We start from the raw sequence: 13059 nt of genomic DNA on the forward strand, positions 1-13059 counted from the left end.
TGCATTGCGTGTCCGAATGAGCATTTACTTGCTAAATGTTCATTGTAGTCATTCTTTAATGATTGTTTTTGTTTGATCAAGATATGATTACATGTACTTTACTTGCTCATGTACGTATCTTGTGTTTAACTTGTCATAAGCTTAATGAAAGTTTTGTTTGTGTGCAAGTGTTTCAGGTAACATGTATATACATGCAAGTGCTTCACAGCTTCTAGATTAGGTGTGAGTGAGTTTTGCCACTGTTCCCAAACTCATGTTTAAGTCTAGAGTCTGTTTTAGAGGTTTTGTCACGGAATAGCCAAAGGGAGAGATTGTAAAGTTGTTATTTACAACTATATGTTTTGTTAGCTTATATTTTGTGCCAAATTTGATTGTAATTTTATTCAATCTTTTGTACCTTGCTTTTATTGTGGGATTTTATTATAAGGGTTGTGTAATAGAGAGTGTAGTGTGAAGACTCAAGCAATTTGAAGACTGAAGAGTTTTCGTGGGTAGCTCGCGACTTAGCATCCCATGAAGTAACTAATGTGCCTTACATATGCTGGAATGCGAAGAATCAAGCCAGATGAAGATAGCTGTGTCTCATGAGTATCTCATAGGTAAGGCCTTCCCGCAAGACACCTACGAGTCATTCTGTTATGCCAGCCTGTCCAGTCTGATACACACTTTCTGTGCCTACACTATTTATACACACATTACCCATAAATGTTGAGAAGTGCTTCTGAGAGAAAACCCTAGCCAAACACCTTGAGAGTTATAGATTGTTATACCCATAATCCTCTACACATTTGTTTTAGGAATTTTCTCAACTCCTACCTCTTCCTTTCCATACCATTGAGAGGTTGATAGTCAAACACTTACCACACCCTTTCAGAGTGTCAAGTGATGTTTTGGTGCTACTAGGAAGTATTGGAAGAAGCCAAGGATGGCAGATGCAACATGGAGCTTGTTGCGAGATCTAAAGAGCTAGACAAGACACGGTTTCGAGAAGCCTTGTTGGAGTAGGAGCTTGGAGGGCTTAGGTACAAAGGGTAGATTAGGCTTGGAGGGTCTCTTGCTCACCCATGTATCCCAACTAATTGTCTAGTGGATCGATTTTCGCTTGGAAGGCGGCGGAGAGGTTTTTCGCCGAGTTCTTCGATTTCCTCTTCGATAACAAGTCTCGGTATTATTTATGTTTGCATCTCTCTTCCCCACTCTTGTTCATTTCATTTTTACTGCTGTGTTGCTTTAAATATGGATTAAAGTAGTTCTCTTGCTTATATGTTTGTGTTTACACTATTCCGCACTTAGTATTAAGTTAGTATAAAATTAACCAAGCCGTAACTTTGTTTTGAGGGTCCAAACAGCTCTTGTGTTTTCGACACATTTTCGAGCTTTCAATATGTATGTGTATCGAAGGTGGCAAGCCAAATACTTATCTACAGCTTGCCAAGCCACCCTCATTAAAGCATCTGTGACTTGCATTCCCCTCTATGCCATGTAAGCCACACTCCTTCCTCAAAAGATTAGTCACCAGATTGACAAAATGAGTTGCCATTTCCTTTGGGGGGATACTGAACACCATCACGATTGTCACACGGTTAATTGGGAAACTGTCACTTTACCCAAGGAGGCGAGTGGACTGGGAATCCCATCCACCCATCATAGAAACCATGCGATTCTCATGAACCAGGCTTAGCACCTTTATACAAATCCTACTATGCTCTGGGCTCAGATGTTAAAAGCTAAATACTTTCCACAAGCAACCTTGTTCACTAGTCCGCGAAATTCAAGAAGGTCCCATGTTTGGAATGCTTTCTTGCTAGGAGCCAAATTGTTACTTCAGGGCATGCACTAGATAATCGGACATGGGCACACTATTCGTATTTGGAAGGACCCATGGCTTACACAAGGCTCCCTTCACAATTATATCGAGGGTCCCCTCCTTCTCCATGACAAAGACTGTAGGGTTAGCTCGTTACGGACTAATCACTCGTGGTCATTCAACCCCCTCAATCTCCCTATTCCCCCCCACCTTCAAAGCCTTATTCAAGGTATTCCTATCGCACGTTTTACTAGAATAGATGACACTTTCCTCTGGCCTCACAATAAGGGTACTTGTTCCGTAAAATCCGCCTCTAAATTTCTTTGTCAACAACAACAAGTTCCCTAGAATAAATCACTGTGGAACTGGATTTGGTCTTTACCATGCCCCCAAAAAATTCAAATCTTCTTATGGAAAGCTATGCGCAACCGGTTACCCACCAAACAATTCCTAACTTTTGGGCATTACCATTTGGATGGTCACTGTCCTCGTTGTCATCACCCAGAAATGACCATACACAATCTTCGGGATTGTCCCTGGGCAAAAGAGTTCTGGAGTCAATCTTCAAGTATTTTGCCCATGTCCTTCTTTCTCATGCCATTGCAGGAGTGGCTAAGGTGCAATGCAACGGCCGACATGGTTATCCTGACTCATCATCTCCCTTGGAATGTTTATTTTCCTTTTATGTGTTGGAAACTATGGCTAGCTCGAAATGAAAGGATTTTCAAGAATCAATCTCACTCCCAACATAGCCTTCTCTATGTTGCTGTGCAAGCTACTACGGAATTTTACTTCCTAGCTGGCACTGTTAGATGGACCCAAGTTAGAACCCCATAGATTATCCGATGGCATGCACCCCCAAATCCTTACATTACACTAAACACTGACGGTAGTGTGCTAAGTTATCCAGGCATCGTAGGCGCAGGGTTGATATTAAGAGATCATTTGGGGCGATGGATATTCGGTTTCTCTCTTCATTTGGGTATAGCAACAAATAATACGACTGAATTGGCAGCTGTCCAGCAGGGCTTGGCGATGGGTTGGCAAATGGGTTTTAAGTTTATCCAGCTTCAACTTGACTCTAACGTGGCGCTAACATGGCTGACAAATACAACTGTGAGTTACCCTACTAATATGATGCCTTTAATTTGTGATTGCAAGAGCCTTATGGACTAGGATTGGGTGGTGCAGGTGTAGCACATTTATCGTGAAGTAAATGCATGTGCGAATGCTCTGGCGAAGCGGGGAACTCACCAACGGAACCTTTTATCTGTGTATAATAGTTGTCCCAGATTTGTTTATGTGTACTATGTAAGGGATTTGGCCGGCCTTGGGGTTACTAGACTGTGCGCCCAAGGATCTACTGTTGGTGCTGTATAAACTCTTATATTATCTAAATAAGACCTCCCATTTCCGCCAAAAAAAAGATGTCATTTTATATATAGGTAAAATGTGTGCACAACAAGTATTGTAAAAATAAAATAAACAGGGCCTTAAGCTAATGGGCTAAGCGTGTACACATATACAGTAACATCCCCCTACTAGGCATGTATACATATACGTTAACATCCCTACCCTAACTTGTGGTGGTGATGCCATCTGGAGTTTGGAGAGAAGATCACGATGATGATCTGGTGGATGAGACTTCATAAGAAGATCAGCTAGTTGATTGGCAGAAGAAACAGAATACAGGCGGAGATTTCCACATTTGAGATGATGACGAACAAATTGATAATCAATCTCAATGTGCTTGGTGATAGCCAATGCGTTTATAGAGGCGTGGTTGACGGCGACATGGCTAGCAGAGGCAGTGACATATCTATAAAGACTTGTTGAGTGACATATCTGTAAAGGCTTGTTAGGTTTAACGGATGGAGGTGAACAAGTTTTGACAGAGAAGGATCTGTAAAATTGGTAATAAAGGAATAATTTATGTATTTATGTGTCTGTAACTATACAATAGAAGGCCTTTATATACAAGTAAAATATAGTACAAGAAAAGTAATCTGAGCATGAGCTCTATGGGCAAGGCATGTATACATATACATTAACAGTGTGCTTTCAAAAGCACTCCTTTGGTGTCGAGCTCATTTGTAGGTGTACGCCTTGGAATTCAACTCATGCAGTTTAAAATATAACCAAGGATCATGTTGTAAAATAATGTAGGTCATGAACCCAAACAACTTATGGAAAATAAATAGGCTAATGCTTATTTGAACACAATATTTTATCTGTAAATTATTTATTATTTACTTGTTTAATAAACAAAGACCTACTACAAAAAACGTTTCGACAGACCTTTACCCTGGCCTCTGGAGTTTCCTTGAATACTGATAGCGGATTATTTTTCTTATTAGTAATGCTACGTTTGATTGGGTAAGTAACTATTAGTAAGTAAAAAAACAATATTAGTAGTGGATTTATAAGATAACAAGTAATGCTACGTCTCCTTAAATTACTTATTATTATTTTCAAGAGTAGTCATCAAACAATGATTTTCACTCCATAACAAGTCACCATTTTGCAAAAAGTATCTCAAATTGGGTGGGGAGTGGGGCACTAATGGAAATGGAATTGTTGGGCACTATAAGTGAGTGGGAATTACTGAACCTGTCGCGTGGCCTGTAAAAAGATGACGATATGGTGGTACGATCCAAATGATTTTTTTTATTACTCCAATGTTTACCAAGAGGCATTCAAAATAATATATTGGTATGATCACATTCATAGCTCATGCTTAAGTAATTTCTTTTAATGTGGGTGATCAAGATTTTCAAAGCATCGAATTACATCTGGATGGCCAATGGGGGATGGTTCAGTTGGTAATATTCGGCACTTCACCTAATTCTTCTAACTTCGAGTCCCACTGCTATTAGTCCTTCATTAGTGGACATTCACAATAATTAGCTTTAAGTCTTAATCTAAGTGCCCTGCCTGAGAGCTGGCGTAACTTAGCTAACCCCCATTTTTATTTAACCAAAAAAAAAAAAAAATTACATATGAGTGTGCGTAATCCACTATTCATGCAAAAGTAATTGACACGATATTTCGTAGCTATCTGCACAAAGCCATTGCATGACCTAAAGAAATAAACTACTTTTGAATTTTGACAAGGTATATGACATCTAATTTCAAATCTCTCACTTCCTCTATTGTAAGCTGTAACTAAAAAAAAAAAAAAACAAGTTTGACAAAGTCACTAAGATTTCCTCTAATCCAATTTAGAAGAAGGCTAAAGCTTAATACACGCGTGTGTAACAAACAATGGTCTTAAAAGAATACCATCTAACTCACTATGTGACAATTATAAAATTATCCACATATATTACTTTAAAAATTATATAACTCATTAAAAATGTCATGTGACTAAAAATACATGTGAATGGTCTTTTTCACCTTCACCTAGTGGCTTGGAGAGTCGGATAAAGTATTCTTTAAAGTCCAAACCAATTTGAAAGTAAACCCTTTTTTTCCTTTTGAAAATTCTCTCTATCTTTGAATTTGAATTTTATTTTTTAAACCTTCTTTGCTCTTCAAATTTCTTTTTTTTTTTTAATTAAAAAAAAAGATATCCAAAATTCACCATGTTATAAATTTTTTTTTTTTTAAAAAGGTAAAAAATCCCTTGAGGGTGGACCCTAGAAACTAATTAGAGGTTTTGATTCTAACACTTCAAAAACATCATGAAATTTTAAGAAGGACTAAGTCCACTCATGTCATTTATTCTTCAAATTTTTTCTATCCCTAAAAGTTCTTAATATTAATTACTCTGCACGTCCGTACTACGTCGGTATTCCAATTCTCACCTCTTTGTCTCAGGCTCTCAGCTCTAAGAGCATGCATACTTCAGTTCAGTTCATAATTATTGTCCATAGGTCTTATATATTACTCCTACAATTTTATTATATGGTAGTTCAGTTCAAAGTTAACAGATTCAAATTCTAATTACTCATGTTTTAAATTTACCGCAAAGTAAAGTATTATCAATCGAAAAGTAGGAAGTTCAATGAAAATAGGCTTTTGGAGTTTCTAGAATTTCTTTCTAGTAAAAAATATACTTGTCCTTTGCATTTGCTTGAAGTTTGATTTTCATGTATATTTTTTAATAGTTTAAAAAAATAAAATTTAACTTTTTAAAGTTTAAGATGAATACTTTATAAATTATCCACATATATTACTTTATATTGGTACTACACATGATTGGTACACCTCTCTTAGGCTCAATACTTATAAGTCAAGGGTGGGAGGTGTAGTTCCCCGATGTGGGACAAAACAGTGAGGGTCTTCACCCAAAGCGGACAGTACCTTCTAAGGGAGCTCACCCCTCTACAAAAAAAAATACTTTTACCCTTTTTTTTATAAAAAAAAAATGTAAGTTTTATTTATTGGTCGATAATATGTCCAACGAGCGCACAAAATTTGGTCAAAGCAAGAGTGATTCCTAATTTTTTTTTTTTTAAAAAAACATGTATAGTGTTTTGAGAAAGAAAGTTATTAATTGTATGTAAAAACCAAATAGAAGCCATAAAATCAAATGTTGGATTCAACAAAATATTGATTTTTTAAATTTTTATCAAGTGGCGTAAGATGATAATTTAGTTTCTCTATGTACAATGTACATAAGAATAAAATGTTGTACCAACGTGCAAAGCAAATCTCTTCTAAAGCTTACAATACAACGTTTTTTTTATTATATTATTATTTTTATTATTAAAATGTACTTCACACCATGAAAGTTTGGTGTAATTTCTAAATTGGTCCATTTACTTACAAAACATGCTATTTACATCATCAACTATATATAAGGGACAAAATGGGCTTTTTCCCTTTTCGGGCAAATTAAATAGCTTTATACCCTCTTTTCCAAACTAATTAGGGAAATACCCATCTTTTAAAACTCGATTTATAATAAATTGAGTTAGAAAAAAAAAAATTCTGAAGCCCTGTAGTGGCATTCTAAGGAGCCTATAGTAACGTTTTAAGGACCTATAGTGACATTTTTTAACTCAACTTCAATGAAATCGAGTTATAGGCAATTTTTTTACCTATAACTCGATTTCATTGAGGTCGAGTTACAAAACGCCACTATAAGTTCCTTAAAATGTCACTATAGGCTCCTTAAAACGCCACTATAGGACCTAACTTGATTTATCACAAATTGAGTTTAAAATAAGGGTATTTCCCTAATTAGTTTGGAAAATAAGCTATAAAGCTATTTAATTTGCCCAGAAATGGCAAAAGCCCATTTTGTCCCAATTATAAGGACAAATTACACTTTCTAACCTTAAACTATCATTTTGATTACATTTAACCCCTTAAAATATTGAAATTCACATTTGACTTTTCCCAAATTATTAGCTCTATTTCAATGTCCATTATTGTCAGTTTTGTTGTTAAGTCTAATGGCCGAATTAAGTATTGAAAAACTAAGTGACTCGTTTCTCTAGAAAAAAATGATTATGGGGCAAATTGTTATTTTAATGTTAAAATTTTGTCATAATTAGTAGCAAAACGTGCAATTTAGAGTTAAGTGTAACTTATTTTTAGAGTTAGTTGTCAATAATGTGTTTCGCTAGTTTAAAGGGTTAAGTATAATTAGGATGATATTTTATGGTAAAAGAAATGTAATTTTTCCCTATTACAATAATGCCAATTTGCCTCTTCCATTATGATCCGTCACAAATTTTGACTTAATAAGTTAGAAATAACATCATTTTTCTACTCTCTTTTTTCTTCCCAAAATGACATTATTTTTGGATAAGTTAATGGCAAGATTTTAGCAAATATATCTTGATTGAATGGACACATTATTTGTGAGAATATAAGTTATCAATTTTTATAATGAAGAACCACTCTAAACTTTGATAGTGTAAAATGTATTTTAAACAATCCCTACGTAAAAGTTACACAACAAATCATAAATTACCATATCCTCTAATTATATTCTTACGAGAGATGATCTCATTTATATATATAGTTCATTTTAAGATATTTCATTGATCACCGATACCCAAAAGAAAACTACGTTAACAAAGAAAAAGGAGATTACACGGAAGGAAGCAGTGCAGGCAAGCAATAGAATAGTTGGAATAATTTAACAGAATAATAATAGATTGAATATATATAATCACTCATTTATCCGTTAATATTAACTAATAATTAATTTTACACAACAAATATATATAAATATATCCAACCCATTTATGTTGTTTATTTCGAGAAAAATGGGTTCGAGTAATATTATTTATACCACTCCTAGCTAGCTAGGAGGCTAGCACGGGGAGCGTTTATACGTCGATTGCGGACAAGACTTTTCGTTGGGAGGGGGCGGACATTGTCCATAAGGTTTGCCGCTTGGACAAGACCTGACTGCTGACTGGTCAGGGTCTTGGACGGCATTCTCGGCGATTGAGTTTGTTTTAACATCAACAAGTATTCTGGTTGTGTGGACGGAATCCATGAAGATCGACTCCGAGTCTATGCCGTCCACAATGAGACATTCATGCACAGAGCCATTGCAGTGGTAGGTGCTGCTGCTGTTGTTGTTGTTGAAGTTGAACTGAGTGGACAGTGAAGTAGTAGCTCCAATATGATTTGTGTTGAAGACTAGTTGATAAAATATCACTAGGAAGATGGACATAACAGAGACTGAGAGGCTCCTCTTCTCATTAGCTCCCATCCTTCTTCTCTCTCTCAAAACTTGGCAACTCACTCTCATGTGTAGTACTGCATGTGCATCGTGTGATGTGTTTGCTTGGCACTTTATAGTGGGTGAAGAGTGGAGAACAAATTGACCATAACAGATGCCGCGACATTGGATTGGTTCAAAATACATCTATTCTATACAATATGATTAAGGTTCGCAGCAGTTTGACTTTTGTTGCCACCAAGCCACAAAAGCTATTGCTGTAGGTTGTTGGTAAGGGTACTGTTATTTTTTTTTTTTTACCTTTAGTGACGTGTTTTTTCTTTTTCTTTTTTCAATCAAATGTAAACTAATTCAACAGCCTTGGTCTTTCAAATTTTGATTCTCTCCCTTGGACCCTTAAACCTGACAAAATTGGATTAAACCCGTTAACTCATCCAAATCCGAAAGATAAAAGATAGATATAGGCAAGAGATTTTGAATCTGTGACCAAAAAATATCAATTTGAATTTTGAACCCGACCCCTACATCAAGAGGTCTACCCCTTTTTTTTCTTTGAAAATAAAATTCTCTTTTTTCTTGTATAATGCATCTTTTTTTTTTTAATTTAAATTTCCACAATTTTAGACTTTCAAATCTTTCTCTCTCTAACTCTCATCTTCTTAGTTTCTTCTGTTCACTTCACCCCTCATATCTCTTTCTCTCTCTCATTCTCACTTTCTCATACATAATCTTTCTCCACTCGACCACTAGTACTCAAATATATGTTTTTAGTATTTATATCAAATTTTCTCTTGTCGCCTATGTTGTAAAAATAAAAACATACTAAAAATCATATACTATATAATAAAAGTTAGATTTATAAGTCATGATTGCGTCAAGTATCTGCACTAAATTGCAACAATTTTTTTAAGATTCTTTTTGACATGCTACTAATAATTTATAATAAAATTTAAAATTTCCTCACTACCTAATTAGATTTGTTATGATAAGCCAAAATAGAGTTCTAATAGACACTAAATTGGTTTATAATAAAATTTAAAATATGATAAAATGCAAATTGCACCCTCTAAATTTTACTAAAATTCATTTCAGTTCTCTAATTTTATTTTTATTCAATTGAGTCGTCTAAATTTCAAATTTATTCAATTTAAGCATTTTTTCCAATTCCCTAAAAAAAATTTGATGTTATGTATTCAACTAACTAATGAAAAAAAAAAAAAGAAAAAAAAAAAAATATATATATATATATATACACACATATACTTTACAAAACAAATTCTTTCATAAAAATATATATAAAATATTTTAATTTATTTTATAGATTTTTTTCATATAAGAAAAAAATTTTAATGGAAATTTTTTAATGAAATTAGACAGAATAAGTGAATTGAACAAATTTGAAAATTAGTATACTCAATTAAATGAAAGTAAAGTTTGAGAACATAGACACTTATAAATTGGTTAGGGAGAAATAGAAATGGTGAAGTTTTTATCCCAATTTAAGTTGTATTGAACTTTTAATTATGGCATTTTAGTCCAAAACAAGTTTGGATTCCAACATAAATTATAAGATAGTCCCAACCAATAGAAAATAGCCACGTCATTAAAAATGGATGACATCAACTTAACTGCCACGTCATACCAACACACCCGCACATTTTAACACCTATTAGTCCCATCCGTTAAACTCATTCTAAGCATATTCAAATTTTCATTTGGAGAGTCAGCAAAAAATTTTATGTTTTAAATTCAATTCAAAAATCAAAGGCTAACTAAAAGCTATTCCTGATTTTATCATTTTGGGAATTCTCTCTTAGATTTCCCTATTCATAATCACTACCGTTTTAATTCCCAAAAAAAAAAAATATATATTACCGTTTGCGTTTGGCTACCCTTTCCTACATCCGCGACGCTAACATTGCTGGCACTACCACTGCCCAGTAAGTTTTTTTATTTCTATCTCTCTAACATTTTGTTCAATAAGCCCAGTTTGGATGCTGGGAAAATGAAGCAAAGTAAGCACTATTTTGTGGGATTTACGGGTTGTGATGATCTAGTCTCTTTCAAAATCTCCAAAATCTTCTCTTTCTAACACCTGATGTTGCAAGAAGGTTTATTTATTTCTCTATCATTTTCTGTTTCCTTTTGCATGTTTTTTTCCCCCCAAAATTACATTTGTAAAAAAAATCCAAACCCATGATTTAGTGTCGAAAGGAGACTTGGACCTATTTGATGAAATGTCTCAATGAAGATGGAGACTATTTGCCCTTATACTATTATCTATTATCAACAAAATGTATAATAAACCGAATATGGTTCTTTTTTTAGGGGGTAAAATATCATTTTCATCCCTAAACTATCACAAAAGTTCGTTTTTCATCCCTAAAGTTTTAAATGTTCTATTTTTGTCCCTAAACTTTTCCAAAACGTACTGATTTTTGTCCCTCCATCTATTTTTGTCAACTTATGTCTTATGTGGCCTGACGGAGTGCTGATGTGGTATCTGACCTGGATTACAATTATTTTGTTTAAAAGAATACGAATACATGGCAAATAATTATAAGGCAATGTGGGAACCATTTTTTAAAAGCCCAAAATTTCCCCTCATTCCCTCCTCTTGTGAATCACTGATTCTTCATTTGTGAAACCCTAACGCCCAAGCCCCACTATAATCGGTGACCAGAATCAGCTAGTCCAAACCTGCCGGAGACCCCAACCGGTCAACCTCCTCCCTTCGCCGACATTGAGGAGGTGAAATAGGGTTCAGAAATCCACCGTGAAGCTACTGTTGAAATCAAAGCTCGTACTAACTTATAAGGTAAAATTTTTGGTTTTGCTTTATAGCTTTATTGGAATGTACATATACGTTTCTATAGCTTGATGGGTATGGGTCAAAGTATATTGAGTGACTAATAATTTGATTTAGTGGTCCCTAGTGTTTAGTGTTGAAGACTCCATCAGACATTGAGGGACCACATGCTATATTTGACTAATAAATCAATATACTTTGACCCATACCCATCAAGCTATAAAAACGTATATGTACAGGTTTGTTTATAGATACACCCAATTTCATAACACGTTGAAATGATTTAAAATTGTGGATATGTGACTATAAATAGGATATTGCACATCGTTGTCAAATTATTTTAATATCCCTTCACTCACACAATACTGTAGTATGCAATCACCGTCCTCACCAGACGCTTATCATTATGTTGTATTAACATACACTACAAGAAAATGTATTTTTAGTGACGAAAAAATTTGTCACTAAAAGTCCAGTTTTTCGTCACTAAGAACCTTTAGTGACGAAATTGTACTTTTAGTGACGAAATTCATTTCGTCGTTGTAGCCCTGTTGCTAAAAGTCTTGGCGACGAAAAATTTCATCCTAAAAGTCCGATTTGTTTGAAAAAAAAAACTTTTAGCGACGAAAATATTTCGTCGGTAAATGTTTTCCTGGCTAAAAACAGTATTTAGTGATGAAAATATTTCGTCACTAAAACTATTTCAGTTTATTAAATCATTTTTAGTGACGAACAATTTCGTCACTAAAACTATTTTCGGGTACATATAGTGACGAAAAAATTCGTCACTAAAACTATTTTTAAGAAAATCCAGGCACATATAGCGATGAAAATTTTCGTTACTAAAACCATTTCTTACAAAATTCCACTAGATTTAGTGACGAAATATTTCGCCACTAAAACGATTTTTTGTTGTCATATTTGTGACAAAAAAATTACTAAAACTTATTTTCTGTTTTTATTATTTTCATGACGTTGATATTAACCTGTAACCTGTCATTACATTATTAAAACCTCACATTTGATTAACACATTTATAAAAAATCGATCCATACATTCCACAAGTTAAAATTAAAACAAGTATCAAATTCAAACTCCTTCCATACAATAATTGTTTGCAACACATACAATAACTTAAGATGTTTTATAACAATACAAAAAATGTAGCATAATATAATTAAAACCCCTTAAAGCCAAAAGATGTCCTCATATGTCTTCAAATAATGCCAAAAGTAAATCGCCTAAAGCCACTGTAAGGACCCGTTTTAAGCTCGTAACCCACTATTTGGAGTGAATTCAACCCAAAAACAATGAATTTATAGATAATGGGTTGGAAAACTGGGTCGTAGTTGGTCAAACAAACATTAGAATAGGTTCAGACGATAAGAGAACGAAACGAAATAGGATTATATTGAAGAAAAATTATCCTCGGCAAGGTCCGAGGTGCACTGTTCTTGTATATTATTTTCAAATTGGGTTACAAGTTCGGTTCCTAAATACTATAGTGTTTTTCCTTCTGATTTCCCCCCCCCCTTCTTCATGAAGGGTCTCATTTCTTACATAGTTCCTTGTAAAGCATCTTGATCCTACATTTGTTAAGTTCCTGAGTCATCACTTGAGTGTCTGTCCCATCAGACACCCTCTCTGGTCTTATACGTCTTGGGGTAACCAATTTTTTACTGTTCAGGGGTCTTCTCCACATTAATGCAACTAGGAAATTAGCTATAGAACATTAAATGCGGTGGTGACAGCTTTTTTCCTAAGATATCTTAGAACTTCCTTCGCTCCAATGTC

This window comes from Quercus suber, unplaced genomic scaffold (genome assembly GCF_002906115.3).
Source record: "Quercus suber isolate HL8 unplaced genomic scaffold, Cork oak 2.0 scaffold_22, whole genome shotgun sequence".
In the NCBI taxonomy this organism is placed as follows: domain Eukaryota; kingdom Viridiplantae; phylum Streptophyta; class Magnoliopsida; order Fagales; family Fagaceae; genus Quercus; species Quercus suber.